Below are 20,778 nucleotides of genomic sequence, written 5' to 3' on the forward strand. Positions count from 1 at the left end.
GCAGCTTTAGCCACTACATCAGCTGGATCTGCTGCTAAACTTTTACAAAGCTTATGAATTAAAAAAGAAAAATGCTCCTTAATCCCCTACTGATGCCATGGCATAGCAGGCTAAGCTTTCACCTGTGGCAATGCCATCCCATATGGGCGCCAGTTCACGTCCTGGCTGCTTCACTCCCAACCCAGTTCCCTGCTTATGACCTAGGAAAAAGCAGTGAAGGATAGCCCAAAGCCTTGGACCCCTACACCCACATGGGAGACCTGGAAAAAGATCATGGTTTTGAACTGGCTCAGCTCCTGCTGCTGCAGCCATTGAAGAGAGAATCATCGGATGGAAGATCTTTCTCTTCTCTGTAATTCTTCCCTTAAAATAATAACGAAACATATCTTTTTTTAAAGTACATATAAAATAGAATTAGTTTATATAAAAAAAAGTAAATGGAAAAATGGGGAAAGCCAGCATTGTGGCACAGAAGGTTAAGCCCCTGTTGGCAATGCAGGCATCTCATATGCGAGTTCTGGTTCAAGTCTGGCAGTTCTGTTTATGATCCAGGTTCTTGCTAATGCACCTGGGAAGGCAGGAGAAGAAGGTAAAGAACTTGGGCCCTGCCATTCACCAGGGATGGAGTTCCTGGATGGAGTTCCTGGCTTCAGCCTAGCTCAGCAGCCTCTGCCATTACAACCAGCTGGAGAGTGAATCAGCTGAGGGAAGAGCTCTCTTTCTTCCTTCCTCTGTCTCTCCCTCCTTTTCTCTCTGTCACTCTGCCTTTCAGATAAACAGAAAGTCTTTCTTAAAAAAAAGGGGGGGCTGGCACGATAGCGTAGTGGTTAAAGTCCTCGCCTTACACATCTGGAATCCCATATGGTCGCCGGTTCTAATCCCAACATCCCTGCTTCCCATCCAGCTCCCTGCCTGTGGCCTGGAGGACGGCCCAAAGCCTTGGGACCCTGCACCCGCATGGGAGACCCGGAAGAGCTCCTGGCTCCTGGCTTCAGCTCCAGCCATTGTGGTCACTTGGGGAGTGAACCATCAGACGGAAGATCTTCCTCTCTGTCTCTCCTCCTCTCTGTCTCTCCTCCTCTCTGTATATCCGCCTTTCAATAAAAATAAAAATAAATCTTTTTAAAAAAATAAAGGGCAGCATTGAGGTGCAATGAGTCAAGCTGCTGCTTGCAATGTCAGTTTCCCATAACAGCTCTCACTTGGCTCAAGTGCTCAGCTTCTGACCCAGCGTACTGCTAACATGCTTTGGAAGGCAGCAGAAGATGATCCAAGTGCTTGGGCATATGTCACCAGCATGGGAAACCAAGGATGGAGTCCCTGGCTCCCACCTTCAGCCTGGCCCACTCTTTCCTGTTGTAGCCACCTAGGGAGTGAACCAGTGGATGGAAAATCTGTGTGCGTCTATGTATGCATATGTGAGGTGGGGTAGGGTGGGGTGCACTTCCCTTTCTGTTCTCTCTTTCACATTGCCTTTAAAATAAATACATAAATCTTGCTTAAAAATGACTACTTCACAAGTCCAAGCATAATAGCATGGTTCTCTCATGGAGCCACAACAACAGGGCCTAGAACCTAGCCTTGGCTCTGCCACATGTGCAAGGTTCTGCCCAGACCCACGTCAGCACAGGTGATGGAGCCTGCAAGTAGCCAGCCGGGCCGGGCACCAAAGAAGACACAGAAGGAGCACCCACTGCAGCAGGAGAGGAGGGTGCTCACCCTTGGGGCGTGATGGACAGGGGCGTTGTGTGCCATGGCCCCTCAGAAGAGCCTGGGGACCTGGTGAGCAGAAAACTGGTCCGTGGTTCTCTACAAGGGTCCTCCAGGGTAGGTGCAGAATTGGGGGGGGGCGAGCAGAGAGAGGGAGTGAGGGGGCACACGGGAGTCACTATGTCAGCCGCCAGAGAAGAGGCCTCAGGCTGTGGACACCCCAAGACAAGAAGGGGGAGCCAGGGTGGAGTCCAGGAGGAGGGAGGGGCAGAGGTAGGGTGGAGAGTGCTGCAGCGGTCTGAAGGGTCATCCTATGAGGGGACAGCACTCAGTGCTGCTCGAGGTAAGCAGAGCAGGATTTGCAGCCAGGCTGACCTGGACCTGAAACCTAGCTCCAGCACTCACTCCTCTGTGACCTTGGGCAAGTATTTTCACCTCACTGAGCCTCAACTACCTCTTTGATGAAACAGAGATATTCTTCCTTTCTCTTTCCCTCCCTCTCTTACTCCTTCCACTGCCACCACTATCACCCCTCTCCCCAACAGGATGGTGATGAAGACTTAGGAAAGTCAGAAAGAGGGCACTCAGGTGGGATGTGCCAGTGAAACAAGGCTGAGAGGCAGTCTGTGTGGTTGGGAGTGATGAGCGGTGAGCCTGGGAACAGGGGCTCAGTAGTGCCTGCCTGGAGTGCAGGCAGAAGGCTGTTCCACCAGAGGTCAGCAGGACCAGACTGATGACACTGACATAGGAAAGGCCGGACGCACGGGATTAGAAAAGGAAAAGGTCAGCCAGAAAAGCAAATGCTGACAGCGCTGGCCCTGTCTGGAGGCGAGGGGCCCAGGGAGGCCGGGGTGCTCGGCCAGCCTGGGCTGGGGCTGGCCACACAGGCTGTTCGCATCCTGTGCTCTACAATACCATAGCTCCTGCCTGGCTCCCCGGCTTGCACTGCAGGGACCCTAAACAGCCTTCTCAGGCTCTCACAGTAGTTCTCCCTCAGGTGGTCTGCAGAGAATGGATACCCTGGTCTAGCTGAAGCGACATCCATGTGGCCTGGCAGGTGCATCACTCCTCCTTAAAAAGACGTCAGCTGGCATCTGGCTTAGACATCAAGCCCTCCCCACCAGGGTTAGCATGAGTCAGCATCTGAGTCCAGCGACATGGATTTACTCTCTTCTTTTTCATGTCCAAAGGCACGGCCTGGGTCCAAGCTGGCATCACCTCGTGTCAGGATGGCCTTCCCAGCCTGTTCCAGGGTCCCCCTGTGACCACTCAGGCCATCTGGGGATTCCTTCTCTACAGAGCAGTCACAAGGACCTTTTCAGATCCTCTTTAAGCCCTTCAGTGGTTTCCCATTAGAATGAGACATAATCTCACCCGCACCTCCTCACAACCCTGCATCTGGCCTCAGCCCAGCTCCCAGCACAAATGGAACCCTGGGGCCCCAACCATTGGGGCTGTCACAGTGGCTCTCTGTCTCTTCTTCAGCTGTAGCCCCCATCCTTGGTACTCACTCTTGGTAGACAGTGAGCTCATGTACCACCTCTTGGCATAACAGCTCTCACCTTCAGGCAGCACATCACTTAAGATGGGTCCTGCCCCCTGTTTTTAAATTGCAATATCCTAGGCTATTTCTTGGATTTTCTTTCTTTTTTTAAATCTTCGTTTAATTTTGCTGATTTAACCACTTGTAAGCCTAACAAAACAGGGGCATTACATTCACAAAGCTGTGCAACAACTGCCACTATCCATTTGCAAAATCTTTCATCCCTCCTAACTTTATATCTGTTGGCCAAACACACTGAGTTTGTCGGCCTAATAAAGATCATAAACTTTCTATTTATTACCTGACTTCTGTTTCTATTTCTCCTAAGTAGCCTTCTCAGGCTCACACTGCAGCTTTCCCTTGGGCTGGGCTGCAGGAGAGGATGCCCTGGCCCAACAGGGGTGACATCCACGTGGCCTAACAAAGGCATCAGCTGGCATTTGGCTTATACTTCAAGCCCTCCAACTGGAGCTGGCATGAGTCAGCAAGGACTTGGTCTTATTTGCCATCAGCCCATCAGGTTCAGGGCAGTTCTTGGCTAACTGCAAGAACAGGGCTAAGACTTACAGAGCTTGCCACCTGCTACACATTGACCTAACCACTTCATGTCACTTAACTTGTTTCATGGTCCTAACAATCTATAACGGATACCTTTATTAGCTCCATTTCACTGAAGAACCGAATTAGAGAAGGTAAGTAGCCTGCCCAAGATCACACAGCTAGCAAATGACAGTGCAAGAACCTACGCTCTGTGATTCTGGCATCAGACAGACGATGGATGAATAGATGAACGCATGGTGACAGGTGGCTGGAACACAGTAAGACACTTTCCAACTCTGCCCAACTGAGGACCACAGAGCAGGACTACCATGGCCTAAGGAGCCCTTCTGGCTACAGACCAGCCAGCTACTCCTGGGGATTTATCTGACTGGGAGTACCTGATTTTTCTATGCAAACTCATGATAGGATCTTCCTTATTTGATTGATACGGATACACAGGCTAAGAGAGGCAAAATCAACCTACACATGGTCAAAAGGCTGAGCCAAGACTGTCCGATTCCAGAGTCCTGCCTGCTACATGGCATTTCGGCAGCTCGAGCAGAAACAATCTACACTGATCCCGCCCAGGGTGTGGCCAGCCCAGGATGACTTCCCAGGATTGAAGAGCAAATGCTTGAGAAGGGCTGGACTCAGCATGAGGGCTGCCGCCCTTGTTCTCCTATTTGACAGGCTTTGGTCAAGTCGTTTCCTCCTGAGTACTGACTGGCCAGACACAGAGCAGAGCGTGTCATGGAGACGTGTGTCTATGTACAGCAGCAGAGCACCACGGGCCACACAGCCCCGCATGTCTGTGGGTGGACACATTCCTCTCTGGACAGAAAAGCTGCCCCTCCTTGATCCTGGACACCGAGGACACCAAAGGTTTGTACCCAGATGTTGCTGGGAATTCTGAGCCAGGTGAGAGAAGAGAAAGTAGGGGGAAGGACAGGAACAGAAAGAGACAGAGAGATCTGAATGATGCATTCAGTAATCATATACACCACAGACCGCTCTTCCTTCCTCCTGGGAGGTCAGGGAACACATCAGTTCTACCCCCGGGGGGTTATCAGTGTCCACCTGCACCCCAGATTCACCTACTGCCTGAAGAAGCAGGAGGCTGACTCACCCAACTCCCTTTGGGCTCACCTGCCTCCTGGCTTCTAGTTGGATTCAGCCAATAGGTGGCAGTGGCGAGGGGTCAGAGGGCAGAAGGAGAGAGAAGCTGAGTCTTTCTGCCTGACTCTGCTCCCAGTGGGAGTCCCTCTGTGACAGCTCCTAGTCCAGCTCCTGCTCCCAGTGGGAGTCCCTCTGTGACAGCCCCTAGTCCAGCTCCAACCATCATGGAGCACAGGGTACACCGTCCCAGATTCCGCTCCCCGAGGCCAAAGGGTGATAACAACCTCTGTTGTGACAGTTTGTGGGCACCCCAATAACCCAGCGGCTTCTCCTAACCCTGACCAGCTTGGTTAGAACATCTGAGTAGAATTCTGTTTTTTGCCACAATCTGATAACGCCACCTGCCACTCAAAAGTATTTAGGAATAACGGGTTAGAGAAACCTTGGAAGGTGCAACACAGTCTTCTCAGTAGTTAAGGAAGCCCAAAAGGGGCCCGTACAGCAACACAGCACGTAAAACCGCCACCTGTAGCATCAGTATTCCACTGGGCACTGATTTGAGTCCTCGTTGCTCCACTTCTGGTCTAGCTCCCTGATCTATGACCTGAGAAGGCAGCAGATGGCTGAAATGCTTGGGTACCCACATGGGAGGCTCAGAGGAAGCTCCTGACTTCTGTTTTCAACCTGGCCCAATCCTAGCCAAAGTGACCCTTTTGGGGGCGTGGACAAAGGGATAGAGAATTTTCTCTCTTTCCACCTTTCAATCAAAATAGCAAATAAATCTAAAGACAACAAAAACAAAGGGAACACACCTCCTGTCACCTCCATGTGCCTCGGTTACTTCACCTGTAAAATCATGACATTACCTTGCCTGTCCCACAAGTTCATGGGAAAATGAGAAAAAAAAAATGGATGAGATCAATCCCACACTGGACCTAACCCTTGACCCAAAATGCAGAGGAAGTTCCTGGCTTTGGCCTGGCCCTGCAGCCAGCTGGGGAGCAGACCAGTGGATGAAGGTCTCTCTTTCTCCCTCTCTGTCTTCCAAACAAAAAAATAAACAATAAAAAAAAAAGAAAGGAAAGGCAAGAAAAGAAAAGAAAAAAAAGAAAGACAAAAAGAGAAAAAGAAAGAAGGAAAGAAAGAAAGAAAGAAAGAAAGAAACCCACATGGAATGAGTGCTTGCTCTTCCTCTCTGGGTCACTGGAGATGCTGTGACATCCCAGAGGGACCTCCCCAGCTGCAGTACTTGCTTCCTCCATGACAGTCTCTACAAGTTAAGTGATGTGATGTGGTTAGGTCAGTGTATAGCAGGTGGAACAACTGGAGGGTATGGGGTGAGAGAGCTGCCACTGAGACCTGTGTCCCTTCCAGCCAGACCCAAAGGATCTAAAAGGGAGCTGAGCCCACTGTCCACCTTTCAAGTGCTCAGGTGTCCATGAGGCTGTGGGGAGAAGAGAAGGTGCAAGAGGCCTGGGCACAAGAGGATGCCCTGGTCAGCCTGGCTTCTGGCCCAAATGTTTCACGTGCCTCCACAGAGTGGCTGACCGCTGTGTAGTTGTGGCAGGGGCCACGTGACACACCAACTGCAGAGTAACGTCATCAAAGAGCAGAACTCGCCTGGCTGGGATCATGTTGATTGTGTGAGGCAGACCAAACCTTCTCCAGCAGGGCGTCCTCAGGGCTAGGCACTCTGTTGGCTACTGCCTGTGCTGTGTCTCCTGTGAGTTACATGAGAACTGCTCGGGCTGCACCTGACACCCCAAGCTGCCTTGGCTTGCCAAAGTCACAGAATTTGTTGGTTCAAGTTGGCCAGGACTCAGAATCACGGGCTCAGAGTCCAGTGCTCTTTTCCTTCAAGCCTGCTACATCCTACGACCTCCAACTTGCTGTAAACCCTGTAACCAAAGCTACCGTTGCTCTTGGTGTAGAAATAATAGCAACGGTATCAATCCCTCCCACAAGCAGGGTGCTTTCACAATTTAAAGGTTCCTTTTATAAGCACCATTTTGCCTGGACTTCAGCAATCAGCTGTGACTGACAGGGAGCAAGGCACAGCGGCTATGAATATCAGCTTTGCAGCCAAAGCTGGAAGCCTGGCTCCCCAGGTGTGGTGACCTTGGGCTGTTGGGTTCACCTCTCTGACAGTCCATGTGAGCAGGTAAAACGGGATGAATAGGCCTTACACCCTAGAGGCATTTAGCGAAAATTAGATGAGATAAATGTACCTAAAGCTCTGGCACAGGATTTGACAAATAGACAATCGGTGGGTGGCCAGGACGGCTCAGATCAGCAAGACATCTCTACCATACAGATGATGGGCTGAGGTCTGGAGGAGGTAAGGAACTCATCTAAGGACACAGCAAATCCCAGGCAGCAGCTTCCCCACGTCCCAGGTGAATCCACACAAGGTTAAACAAAATCAAGGGTTCCCCCTGGATGTCCCCACCCTTTTAGAGTGGCAGGGACTAGTCCTCAGTTCCTGTCCCCTCCAGCTCCACTGGGAGAGGAAGAGAAGAGGAAACAGGAAGCAAACACAGGGGACCAGCATTGTGGCACAGTAAGTTGGACCACTGCAACATCAGCATCCCATAGGTTACCGGTTCAAATCCTAGCTATTCCATTTCTTTTTATTTTATTTTATTTTATTTTATTTTATTTTATTTTATTTTATTTTATTTTACTTTTATCGGAAAGTCAGAGATACAGAGAGGAGGAGAGACAGGGAGGAAGATATTCCATCCATTGATTCACTCCCCAAGTGGTCACAACAGCCAGAGCTGTGCCAATCCGAACCCAGAAGCCTGAAGCCTCTTCCAGGTCTCCCACGCGGGTGCAGGGTCCCAAGAGGCTTTGGGCTGTCCTGGAGTGCTTTCTCAGGCCACAAGCAGGGAGATGGATGGGAATTGGGGCCGCCAGGATTAGAACTGGCACCCATATAGGATCATGGTGTGTGCAAGACAAGGGCTTTAGCCACTATGCTACTGTGTCAGGCACATGGCTGTTCCACTTCTAATCCAACTCACTGCTAATGTATCTTGGACAGCAGCAGAGGATGGCCCAAGTCCTTAAGTCCCTATACTCACATGGAAGAAACTTCTGGCTCCTGGCTTTGAATCCATCCAGCTCCATTTGGGGAGTGAACCAACAGACTGAAGATCTCTCTCTGTGTGCCTCACCTCTCTCTGTTGTAACTTTGCCTCTCAAATAAAATCAGTTAATCCAAACAAACAAGCAAAACGATGAATGAATTTGCCAGGGCTTCACAGCGGTCAGTGAGAGCCCCAGGGACCTCTCCACCCCATAATCCTCCCAGACACTACTGCTAAGTGAGAACGTGAGAAGGCAAATGGCAAGGATGTGGCAGGTCTTGAACGGCAGGACCTGAACAGGACACCTCCCCATGGCCTTGTTCACTCATTCACTCTTGGTGTTAGTAAGTAGGAGGGGAACAGGACTCTGGGTCACACACTCCCTTCAGAACAGTGAACATGGCGTGGCTCCTGCGCTGGGAGAGCAAGCTCATTTCAGCCTTTTTCCACTTAGGAAGACGCTAACCCCTGCTCCACTCTGTTTCAGGGTAGCACTGAGCATGACATGAAGAACAGATGTTCTGCAAGCACACAGCTCTGCGGCGGATGGCTCTTCACCATTATTTTATCCAGTGGATGTTCCAGAACGTTCCTAATCATCTTCCTATTGTTGGACACTTAGTCCCAAATTTGCTGCTATTATAGAGGAAGCTCTGATGGGGATTTATCCAAAGGGGGAAGAAAATGCCAGATGCACAAAGACGATGCTGCTCAACCTCACAGATGATTGAAGGAAGATTCCTGGGGCCCAGAGCCGAGTCCTTCCCCACCCAGCTCCTCCCTCCCATCTACAGGATCTTCCTCCCTCCCTTCCCAGCCCCCCATGTCCCCACAGCGGAAGTGTTCTGCAAGGTCACAGCACACTGCTCCTGTGGGTCAGGTAACTGCCAGGCATCGTCCCCAGACACCGTTCGGTCAGGCTCCTCAGCCAACTCAACTGCCGTCAAGGTTCCTGGGGCCTCTGGGCTTGTGTCAAGTGGAAACACCTTAGTTTGACATTGAAGAAAGATGGGAGGAGGGAACAGGAACATTCCCTGAGCTCCTGCTGGGGCCAGCTCTGTGACAGGCTCTGCACAGAACCACCACAAGGCACCTGTCGCTACCAGACAGGTGGGGTGAGCTGCAGTTTACAGATGAAGAGCCTGGGGGCTGAGATGAGCTTGCGACAAGCCCGTGGCCATGTGGCTCTTACATGGCAGTGCTAACACTAGGGCCCAGGTCTAGTGGACTCTAGGTCCACAAGAACTAACTTCCTGAGTCACCTCCCCACTCACTCCCTTCACCCCATCACCACTCTACTTCTAAGACATGCCTATTTTATTCCCCTCAGACCTGGGAAAGGTACCCCCCCTTCCCTCCACAACCACCAAGATCCACCTTGGCCATCAGTGTCCAACTCAAAAGCCCTTCCTTATTTGAAGAATTCCCTGAGCAACCAGGTTGGAATCCAACTTTAGCAGGTGCAAGAATGCCTTCTGCCCCTGTGTCATGCCATGGTTCCCTGGCCAGACACACTGGATCAAGTGATTGGTTCCAAAACTGGACAAAACTCAGTACAATCCCCGACACGTTGCAGGAACAACATCAGATGAGTACCAGGAACCCGGCTCAGACCCACACTACCTGGGTGATCTTGAAAAATCACTTTTCCTTCAGACAGCTTCAGTCTGCTTAATCTGTAAAATGGGTGCAAGAGTCCCCTGCAACATCAAGATGCTCAGATGCCCAAGTCCCCAAATAAAAAGACGTCCTGCTTGCCCATCTGCCCATAGTCTTCACATCCTCTCCAGATCACACAGAATACCTGCTGCAACATGAGTGCTGTGTGGACAGTTGAGACGCTGTATTGTTTGAGGAGTAACAACAAGGACAAAAGTCTACAGGTTCGGCACAGATGCAGTCCCACCCCTAACTGTAACTTGTTGGCCCATAGTCGTGGAGTTGGACCCATAGCCTGGGGTAGAACTCACAGACACGAAGGTCCACTGGACTGGTGACATGCAGTCTGGTGAAGACCACAGGAAGGCTGTGTGGAAGTCTTTAATATGGCGCCTGGCATGGGATACATGCTCAGTAACTGGTAGCTGCTCCTATTCTTACTCCTTAGCCTCTAGCCAACAAAGGAAGCTGCTCAGCCTACTCCCACCCCCACCCTGTCAGCCTGGGCGCAGGTCCCTGCTGACAGGGCTTCTCTTTCCGCAGTCCTAGCTGCACCCTGTGGCGCTGGCACCTACCATGGCATGCCCATCAGTGTTTGCTGGTCACATGAGCTCAAATGGGACAAGGACAAATGACCAGACCTGCCAATCTTCCCTGTTCACCAGCGGGGACAGGGAGTTCGGCTAGGAAGCAGACAGCCAGAGCTGATTTGTCACCAGCATCACTCCGCCCCTCTTGTAGACAGCCGCAGTGACGTTCAGGCCACTGGACCACCCTTGCCTCGCCAGACTCAACACACAGACTTCTGCACTTGGTAGTCCTGCTAGCCAAGTTCATCACCTGGCTCCACGTGACACCAGCCCGGTGCCCTAGCTACTGACGTCATGGTACAGCACTGAGCCCTGGAGCCAGACAATGCCCCTGTCCCACTACAGAGCCCCAGGGAGGTGATGTGACCTGTCTCTGACTTGCAACGAGTGGGTAGCAGCAGCATTCATCTGGAAGGGCTGCTGGGAGATGGTTCCAAGGACTTATCACAGTACATGGAATACAGTAAGGACTCAATAAATGCATCACTCTGTCTTGCTGTCAGTATTACTCCAGGTGGAGATTATCATCCTCCCCTCTTAGTGGATAGGCCAAAAGAGTCCACAAAGGGGCTCACCATGTGTCCAGGCTGAAGCCAAGAATGATCTGTCTCTTTTCAGCCTGCACAGTCAGGAGAGCCTGGCTGCTGCCCCCAGGCTCAGGCCCAGAACATCCCTGGGACGTTCCCCGTTCCCAAGAGAGTCCGGGACTGCTAGCCACCCTTTCTCTTGGCCCTGGCCTCTCCTCTTTCTCTCAAGGGGACAAGAGGCCTTAGTAAGGCCCTTCTTAAGGTAGCCTCAGGCTCCAGGCCATAACCACCAGTCCCTGGCAAGAACTGAGCATGGCACGGCCACAGTGGCAGGAAAGCAGGTGTCCGGGCTGTGAGAACCTCGGACCGGGTGGTAGACAACCTTAGCACCTCGGTGCTGGCTCTCCACTCAGCCGTCGTGTGACCTTGGATGAGTTGTTCTTCCCCTCCAGGCCTCAATGTGTCTTCTGATATTTGCTAAGTCCTATGGGACTCAGCCCTGATCTCACAGAGAACTCAGAAGGGACCTTCCAAGCAGCTTCCAAGGGACCTTCCAAGGGCCCGCTCAGGGTTTTCATTGGAACAACATCCCCTGTACTGATGTCCCCCAGGGCTGCCTTGTGGCGTCCAGGATTCCAAGGGCTTTGCTCTGCACAGGTTACTGGGCAGGCATGACCTCAGGCTGGCCCGCACGAGTCAGCTTCGTCCCTGCGCCAGGCTGGCAAAGCTTCACTGGGCCACGGCACTCAGAGAGGAGCCTGGCACAGGCTGACTCTGCCGCAGGCTCCATCTGGAGGCACGGCAGGCATGCAGCTCACAGCCACTTTTATTCCCTACATCCCAGCTCAGGACCAGCAGCTCCCTGGCTCCCACGAGCTGCTGAGAGGAGCAGTGTCCAGGTCCCAACCTCTCGACCTGGCCCAAGGGCCACTAATTGTGCAAGACTCTGAGTGCTGTGGCAAGGGGGTGCCACAGGTGCACCCACACAGAGCCCTGCACCCAGCCCTCTTCCATTCTCACCCTCGGGTGCAGAGGGGGTGGTGTGCGGATGCCGGAGAGAAGGTGCAAGGTGCAGCAGTGTGCTCTCCGCCGCAACGCGTCCTTCCTCTGAGTACAGCAGAAAGCAAGGACCATGGCTGACAGCTCAGAGACACATTAGCGAGCCCACAATTCCTCCCTAGTCCTTGCCCAGCACCTCAAGGTCCCTGTGGACTGCTGCGGGCCACAGAGCTTTGCCGGGAAGTGGTACCCAATAAGTGCCAGGGTTAGGGGGCAGGGGTGCACTTCAGCCCCTTGGTCTTTCCTGCCTGCTCCCCCAATCCCAGACTGGTGTTTCCTGAGCTTCCCCAAGCTGCCACATACAACTGAGAGACACAAGTCCTCTCCTCTCATCAGTGGAGGCAGCTCCGGACCACAGCTCCAGGGCCCCAGCAAGAAAGGAAGGTGGGACGGGAAGCCAGCTCAGGGTGGAAATGGGTCTGTCATCAGAAGGTGAAAGCTGGGTCAGGAGCCCCCCTCCCCAGCATGCCCGACCTGCTCCTGAAGGATGGTCCTGCAGCCTGCACTAGAGCTCTCCAGAGCCCTGGGCCTCCAAGGGCCAGCACCAGTAGCCTCAGAGGATCAGCAGCCTACTTAGCTCACAGCAGGCAGGAGCCCAATGGCCCTGGGTTTCCTTCCCCAGGCCTAGGGGAGGTGTCAGAGGTGGGAAAGCTGCAGGGGCCTTCCCCACCCTGGCCGGGGATCCACAGCCCGGCAAACTCAATTCCCATTTCCTCCTCCGCTCCTCCCCCAGGGCTACACGCGGGCCTAAGATGCAGCGATCCTCCATCACCTCCTCCTGGCTCTGGCGCCCCCCACCCCGCCCCCAGACCCCACGTGCCTACCTGGGCCCAAGGGTCCCCATCTCGGATAACCTGGGCGAGGGTCAGCCCCTCGGCGGCTCCGGCGGCAGGCCGCGGGGCGGGGCGGGCTCTGCGGAGCTGCCTCTTCGCGACACCCCCGCCGCTGATGGATGCCGACTGCAGCGGCGGCGGCGGCGGCGGCAGCTCGGCGTGCGCCGGGGGCTGGGCACCGTGCCCACAGCCCCGGGCCTGGCGCCCGACGCACGCCCGCCCCCACCCCGCCGGCCCCCGCGCCCAGCCCAGGGGCGGCCGCTCGCGCCTGCCTCCCGGCTCTCGGCTTGCTGTGGCCCTGCCCCTGCCCCCGCCTGCCTCTTTCCCTCCCTCTCCCGGGACCTGGGGGCCCCCTCCTTTCCCCTGGCCGGGTTATTGCGGGACTGGGCGGCAGGGAGGCGACTGGCTACCCGGTCTCCAGCCCTAGCCACTGCGGTCAACCCCTGGGGAGGTTGGGGCTCAGCAGCGCAGATTGGGGGGTGGGAAGGGAGGGAGAGGGTGGGATGCCTGACTCAGAAAGAGTGACTCAGCCTCAGGAGGCCTCCCATCCCACCGGGCCGAACCCCCTCACCTCCCCTGCAGCACAGCATGAGGCGAGGCGGGAGCTGCTGGGACTCTGCTGTGGCTCCCCATGGGGAAGGCGGTCTCCCTGCAATCCTCCTTGCCTCCCTCGAGGCTGTGCCTGTGCACATTAGCTCCTGTGAGTATTAGCACCCTGATAGGGTGCCACCACATATAACAGCCCAGGAACCTACTAGCACCCTAGACAGGCTTACTCCCCATGTGCACCCTGGCTCCTGGAAGGTGGGGGTGGGGGAAATGGCTCAGAGACCTATGACAGAGGTCATGGCTCAAAACCAAGTTAAGTTATGCTCTTCCCCTCCCCCAGCGCTGTTCACCCTCACTGAGGCCACAGGCCAGACCTCCAAGGGCAGAGGACTCTGGGAAGCAGAGGGCCAGGGTTTCTGTCCACTGGCTAAGGAGTACCTTGGGCAAGTGGCACTGCTGTTCTAGGCTTCAGTTTGTGAGTATTGAAAGAAAAGTGTTGGGTGTTCCCTCCCAGGACCCAGTTCAGGAGGAAGGCCTGGGGACAGGCTGGTCCCCCACATTGTAGTCAAAATTTTATGCTCCCAGGGGTGGGCTCCAGGAACACACATCAGATGGTTCTTGAGTGCCCACCTGCTGCTGGTCACTGTGTCCTGAACCACGGAGGCCAAGGGAAGCCAAGCCATGGTGCCCCCATGTGCCCCCATGTACCTTCTTTCCGGTTGAGGAAAAGAGGGTATTCCAGGGCATGTGCCCATGTGCTTGCTTCTTACCCCCAAAACTGGCAACTTACTCTTGCTTATGCTCTCTCCCATGGTGGCTGCTCCCTGAGGTGCCCTTCCACCTTAGGTCTTCATACCCACACTAGGGGCCCCTACAGAAGTGTGCTTTGGCTGGACCCACAAAAGCAATCCTGTCTCTTGGCTCCATCAAGCCAAGACTCCATCAAGCCTTCCACTCCTTCCCCAGGTTTCCCAAGACATAACTTTTGGTGTCTTCATGGTCCCTGGCATGGGAGTTGGCTGAAAAGCCAAGAGCAGAAAGAAGCCATATTCTCCTAGTTCTAGAAAATGTAAACTCCAAGACAGACGGACCAGCCCAGCCCAGCCCAAGGAAGGTCAGAGTCCTGCTTGACCACAAAGTCCTTGCAGATCCCCACCCACGATCCCCCCAGGAAGTCCTCAGGGGTCCCACACAGGCCCCCAGGGGTGTGGCACCAGGCCAGACACTGTGCTTTGCAGGGTGCCGTGTTGAGTGCAGCACAAAGGCAAGAACAGAAGAATCCGGGACACTTAGGAGTTGCAGCCGATGGACAGAGAGCTTCCTGTTCTGTGCACATCTGCTGAGGGATTCTTGCCTGCTGGCCTTAGATCTTTTTGGCTCCTAAATAAATTCTCAGCCTCCTGTGGTTGCTCAAGGGCCTCCCACCCACGGGCTCCTGCGGGCAGGCATGGCCAAGTCCTTCCAGGACCTCCTAGTTCAACTCTCGGCTCTGGGCGGGGTGTGCTCCCCTTCCATTTCCTCCCCCCAGGCGGGAGCCTGCCCGACACCTCCCCTGGGGCAGGGCCACTTTCCCACCCTCCCTAACCAGATGGAGCCTCTTACTTTCCCAGGAGAATCCAGGCTATGTTCCAAGCCGAAGGCAGGATGTTCCCAGACATGGTTCTGGAGCAATAGCCAAAAGCTCCCCTCCCCGCCTGTTCGCTTCAGGTCAGTGGGTCCACACACAAAACTGGTCTTCTCCTGGTAGGCTCTCTAGTATATGTTGCTGTTGCTATTACTGTCGAACATTTCTATCAGCACTTTTAACTACATGCAAGACTTAATATCTTTGTGTGTCTTGAGGGGATCATTTCATCCTCTTTCCCCATCAAACAGGCAGGCTGAGGCCCAGAAACTTCTCACTACACCTGGCAGTGACCAAGATGGAGGAATTGGGCAAGGATTGGGTGGATCTGATGAGCTTGTGGCCCCTACAGATATCAGCTGTAATCATGACCCCTGTTCCTGGCTGCTGTCATTCCCCAGGCCGGGAGACTGAGGTGCTGGGACCAGAGTGAACCCAGGCTTAAGTCTTAGGAAAGCCCTCTGGGGAGAAATACCAAGGGGCCCCGGTAAGGAAGGGGAGATAACCTGATGGAGTAGGGGCTCAGTGGAGTATCTGACTTCCAGTCCTGGCTCTGTCACTTCTGAGACTTCTCCAAACCTCAGTTTTCTCACTATAAAATAAGAGCGTCTCTCCTGGTCCCTCCTCTGTCCCTCACCACAGAAGGGCATGGTCTAACAAAGCCGGGCAAAGAAAAATGGCAGGACTCCCCCCATCCCCCTCCTCGGCTCTGCCTAAGGAAACAGGAGACATTCTTTCCTTTTAAATTTTAACTGGAGGGAAGCTAAAGGTGCAAAAGTCCGGGCTACAGGAAGGCTGGGAGGATGGACGTGGCTTGCTCCACTGGCTGCCAGGAAAAGCACCCAGCGTCAGCCACAGGCCCCCAGGGCCTCACGGGGTGGAGGGTGGGTGTGGGGGCAGGGATAGGGCTCCTTGCCTTCATTTCGATCTTTCAAAGCAGAATACCAGGACCCCATGCAAAGCAGCCACTCAGCAGGTGCCCCAACTGGGAGTCAGTGGCCTCTGAACTCCTGAGCAGGCAGGTGGGTGGGTGGGTAAGAAGGACTCCCAGCCCAAATCCTGGATCTCTCACTCAGCAAGCAGAGACGCTCCTCTGAGCGAAGCTGAGGGAAGATGGAAGGAAGATACTAGTGTTGACTGAAATCTACACTCCGTCCAGTGGGGGAGGGATTGAGCCTCCAGCTGCAATGCTGGCATCTCATATGGGCACCAGATTGAATCCTGGCTGCTCTACTTCCTATCCAGCTCCCTGCTAATGTGCCCAGAAGAGCAGCAGAAGATGGCCCAATTCCTTGGGTCCCTGTATCTTATCCCCGTGAAGACCTGGAGGAAGTTCCAGGCTCCTGACTTTGGACCAGCCCAGTTCTAGCTGTTGCAGGCATTTGGGGATTGAACCAATGAATGGAAGATTTTTCTCTATCTCCTTCTCTAAGTAAATCTGCCTTGCAAATAAAAACAAACAAACAAAAATAAATAAATAAGTAAATGTATGCCTAGCTAACAAATGGCAGGGCCGGGATGTAAAGGCCAGGTCTGTCTACAGCCCAAGACTGAACTTCAACCCTTCTAAACGTGTTCCAGCCTCCAGGGCCATGCTGGCCCATGTAGTAACCAAGAGCCACATGTGGCTATTAAGCATATAAAATGTGACTTGTGCAAATCGATATGTGCTAAGTATAAAACATGCACTAGATTTTAAAGAATGATCATTGATCATTTTTGATATGGAAATGATCACATATGGGTTAAAGACATATATCGCTAGGACAATTTCATGTGTTGAATTTTTTTTTTTTAATACAGCCACTGGAAAAGCTAAAACTACCTGTGTGGCTAACAGTCTTTCTATTGGTCAGCACAAGTTTAAATGTCCTGAGTTCCTCATTCAGCCCACGGGACTTCCCAGGGGAGGGGATAGTGGGACTAGGTTACAGTCAAAGTTGAGGGAAAGAGGGCATTCCAGGGCAAGCGAACAGTAGGGCCTCTGGCTCTGCCCAGAGGGCAGCAAGGCCTGGCAGTACTGAGAACTGGGCTGGAGGGAGGATGTGGCCAGAACCGAACTTTCCAGAAGGCACTGTGGGATGGCTGTGTCTGGGTGGAGGGAATAGGCAGGGCGGGCAGGCGGCAGTGCCCAGCTGGCAGAGATCTGTCCTCTCTGTGCCTCCTACCCTCTCCATAAAATCCCCTCACCTCCCCAGAAATCCCCCACCCAGGCCATAGGGACCACAAACTCCTGCACAAGGGCCTTTCTAGCATGGGATGAAGACAAGGCTTGGGAGCCAATCAGTGGGGTCACAAGGTAGCCAACTCCTGGCCGACCTTGCACAGTGACCTTGAGGGCCCTGCCCCCGGCAGCAGTGGTGACTTCCGCGAAGTGGACTGGAGCAGAGGCTGGGGCGTCCATTTCTATAAGAGCTTTGGGACCTCGGGCAAGGCCCTAACCTCTCTGAGCCTTCATATTGCCCTCTGTACAACACCAGCAGCACCACTTCCTAGCACTGCTAGGAGGATGACAGGAGAAAATGCCCACAGAAGTCTTACTGTGGGGATTGGCATGCTTAGCGCTCCCTTCTCTACATCTGGGGAATCTCCACAGGGTACCCCAGCCTCCCCAAGCCCACCCAGCCTCCAGGTTGCCACTCCTCCTGAAACCCGCCCCCTCCCCCAGCCAGTTTCATCCTTCTGGATTTTGGGCTCAAAAAGGCATGTGGCTATCTGCCTTCTCCATCAAGGTTGCTCTCTTTTCAAACCCCAGAACCTTGCCTGAGTGCCTCCCCTGCCAGGCCCTGGGCAGGTCTGGACACTACAGAGGGCCTTACAGCCACTCTGGCACTTTGGGAAGCTGGTGGCCAGCATTGGCTGGAGTGATACTGGTCTTCTCCTCTCACAGCAACTGGACCCACTCTACTTCCTGATGGAAGGACCTGTGGGGGAGGGCGTTCCTAGATGAAGCAATTCAGCAGCCTCAGCCTGACTCTCAGCACCTTCCCCAGCCTGGTTCCACATGGCTTTTGAGCCTCCTTAGAAGCCACGGGACATGCTCTGTCAGACACACAGGCCTCTGCCCAGCCCACCTGCTTCTATCCTGCCAGCTCTTCCGCCTGAGGTCCCCTTCTCCTGTCCATCAGGAAGCCCTTCCCCAGCTGTCCCCTCTGGCTATCCCTAACCTCTTAGCTTTTCCCTGCCCTGGAGTCCTGGTTCCTGTGAACATTTAGGGTAAGGCCACCAGGCATCCTTCACCCAAGAGGGCCTAGCTTCATGGTGTACATCCCGCGGGTCGTGTCAGCACTCTCACAATCGGGATATTGGGTACCAGGAGGAATGAGGCATTTATCCAGGATGCAGGAACACTCCATGGGTTGGATTCTGGGACCCCAGACTCTACCTTGGTTGGCCACAAGCTACCAGCCATCCCTAGGAAATCAGTCCCCACCCCCTCAACCAGGAGGTCTGGGAACTTACATGCTGGCCCCATTCCCAGCAGTACAGTCAGGCTCCCAGCCTACCAGATCAGGCGTCTGGGGTGTCAGCAGAGGTCTGCCCCATCACAGCACCATGGCCCCTTTGCACTCCGAGGGGATTTTGGAGAATACAACACACAGGCTGGAGAAACACTGGGAGTCTGGGGTGCTGGGTGTTGGCACAGGCTGCAGGATGACCGACAAGAGAACATCTGAGTCCCCACAACACACTGTCACTGATGCTCGGCCCAGCAATTCGTCTACAGTTTCAGATCCCCATAAATCAAGGCAGATAAATAATTTGGGCCTGAACAGGGATGAGACTGAAGTGAAGTCCTTATTCCAAGGTCACACTTGAGTGCGTAGGGAAGCCGAGATTCAGCCCCAGGCCTCCCTGGCTCTGGAGGCCCTGTCTGTGCCATCACTAATCCTACATACATTTGGCTGAACACGAATTTACCGTGGAGATACTGACAAGCTTAGTTCCTGTTAGGAAGATAGCTACACACGTTATAAGCCTATTTATAAAGTCTATGCATTTATGTGCTTGGTAGAGCAACAGAGAGAGAGAGAGGAGAGAGAATGAATCATCAGTCTGCTGGTTCATTCCCCAAATGGCCGCTGTAGTCAGGGCTGGGTCAGGCCAAAGTCACCTAAGCCAGGAACTCCCTGAGAGCCTCCCCCCTCAGGAGCCAGTCACCTGAGCCAATCATGTTCTGCCTTTCAAGTGCATTAGCAGGGATGTGATTTTTTTTTTTTTCCAACCACCTTCCTATTTTTACAGGATGATCTGGAGGCTTCACCAACCACCCTCCCTACTCCGCCAGGCTCAGCTCAGATCAGCAAAGAGTTGCTGGTGCTCCCAGGCCTGGCCCAGGTACCGCCCAGCCAACACACCCTGCCAGAGGCAGGTACTGCTTTGCGGGTCTTTGCACCCTCTGTCATGCACGCATCTGCAGGAGGCAGACAGCTGGGCCAGTCACTGCATCACCAGTCTATCCCCAACCTCACAAAGGAGCCAGGCAGCAACATCCAAATGCTGCCATCCTCTCATGCACGAGGCCAGCCTGGGCAGAGATGCCATCCGTATGTGCAAACACAGCCTTCTGCTTAGGCGGCTGCTGCTGGACTCCCCTCGCCAACTGGGCCCTCGGTGGTGGCTTTTCTCTCACTGCCCAAAATAACCGTTGGCATCACTGGTTCCCTGGGCATGAGTCAGGCCCTCAAGGGAGCTCAGTGGAAGAGACAGACATCACATAGCTCTGTGGAAAGGGTTTCCCAGTCGAAGGGCTTGAGGGGTTCATGCACCTAGAGGGACCTCTGAAAGGAAGCAGCAATTCACTACAGAAAACAGCCACAACCACTGACACACCTTATAATCAAAGGAGGAGAACATGGACATTGGTCACTGCTGTGGACCACAGAGGGAGCACAGGCTGTAAGGTGCGGGGCAGGTGGTTGGCAGTTCGGGGTGGGGGGGAACAGATTACAGGAGAGAGGAATTTGGAGAAGGGGGGCATTAGGGTTGAGCATGAATGGCAGAGCTAAAACAGAACCCAGATGGAGGAGGTGGTGGCGTGGAAGAAGGCCACATGGACTGAGAAGACCCAGGAACTGGGAGGTAGGCTGTGCCAGTCAGTGGCCTTCAGGGTGGCATGCTGAGGGTTGAGGCTAAGGCTGGAAAGGTAGAGCGAACCCTGACCACATGGCAGATGCCTTCCTGCACTGTCTAGGAACTGACCACGTGTGATGCTTTTAAACTTAAAGAGAATGGGGTACAAAGCAATCATAGCCATGTACGGTCAGTGGCTGCCCTAGTGGACAGTGCCTTCAGGACGCTTTATCATTGCAGGGAGCTCTGATGACAGCAGTGGTTGACAACAACAGGGGACCAGGGGCCTGATACTGGAGCTGGGCTGCAGGAAGGCTCTTGCATCTTCAGTGGAGAGTAGGTAACATGAGAGGAAGAGGGAGTGGTCTGCAAGCAGGGCAGGGCAAGTGAGCTCAGCGACCCCCTTCTCTCTACTCCACTCGGCTCTTCCTCTCTGTAAGCAGAGGGCTGGTTCTCAGAGTGTGATCCTTGGGACAGTGCCACCCACAGCCCCTCCACCCCACCCCCGGCTACTCCACCAGAACCCAGGTCCCTGGAGCAGCAACGCATGCAGTTGCCAGCCTCACTGTGGTTCTCCCTCATGTTTAGGTCCAAGACCTACCCAGGAAGCTTTGCACTGAGCCTCAGAGGATCTGGCCTGGCTGTCTGTGTGTCAGCTTCCCTAAATTCTCCCTCTGTGCTTATGGCAAAGGAAGTAATCCAAGGATGCACTTCGGAAGAGCACTGTGCTTAGTGTGAGGTTCAGTGGCTGTTGCTGTTCCTGATCCTCACGGGTCAATTCCCTGCAACTCCAGTGGCACTTGGACTTCTCCCCTGGTTTTCTTTCAAAATGTATGTATGTATTTATTTATTTTAAAAGACTT

The 20,778-nt window shown here is 53.8% G+C and overlaps 1 protein-coding gene across 12 annotated transcripts in view; it reads right to left on the minus strand.

Moving 5' to 3' along the window:
- EPB41L1 (erythrocyte membrane protein band 4.1 like 1) overlaps window positions 1–20,778 on the minus strand; it is a 110,323-nt gene that overhangs the window by 47,006 nt on the left and 42,539 nt on the right. Inside the window, exon 1 of one of the 12 annotated variants that reach the window (XM_058679413.1) lies at window positions 12,661–12,937. The exons of the other annotated variants lie outside the window; for them this stretch is intronic. The gene's annotated coding sequence lies outside the window, so the exon portion shown is untranslated. Of the gene's footprint in view, window positions 1–12,660; window positions 12,938–20,778 lie in introns of those variants that run through there. 12 annotated transcript variants of the gene reach the window in all.

This window comes from Ochotona princeps, chromosome 22, assembly GCF_030435755.1.
Source record: "Ochotona princeps isolate mOchPri1 chromosome 22, mOchPri1.hap1, whole genome shotgun sequence".
NCBI classification, from domain to species: Eukaryota; Metazoa; Chordata; class Mammalia; order Lagomorpha; family Ochotonidae; genus Ochotona; species Ochotona princeps.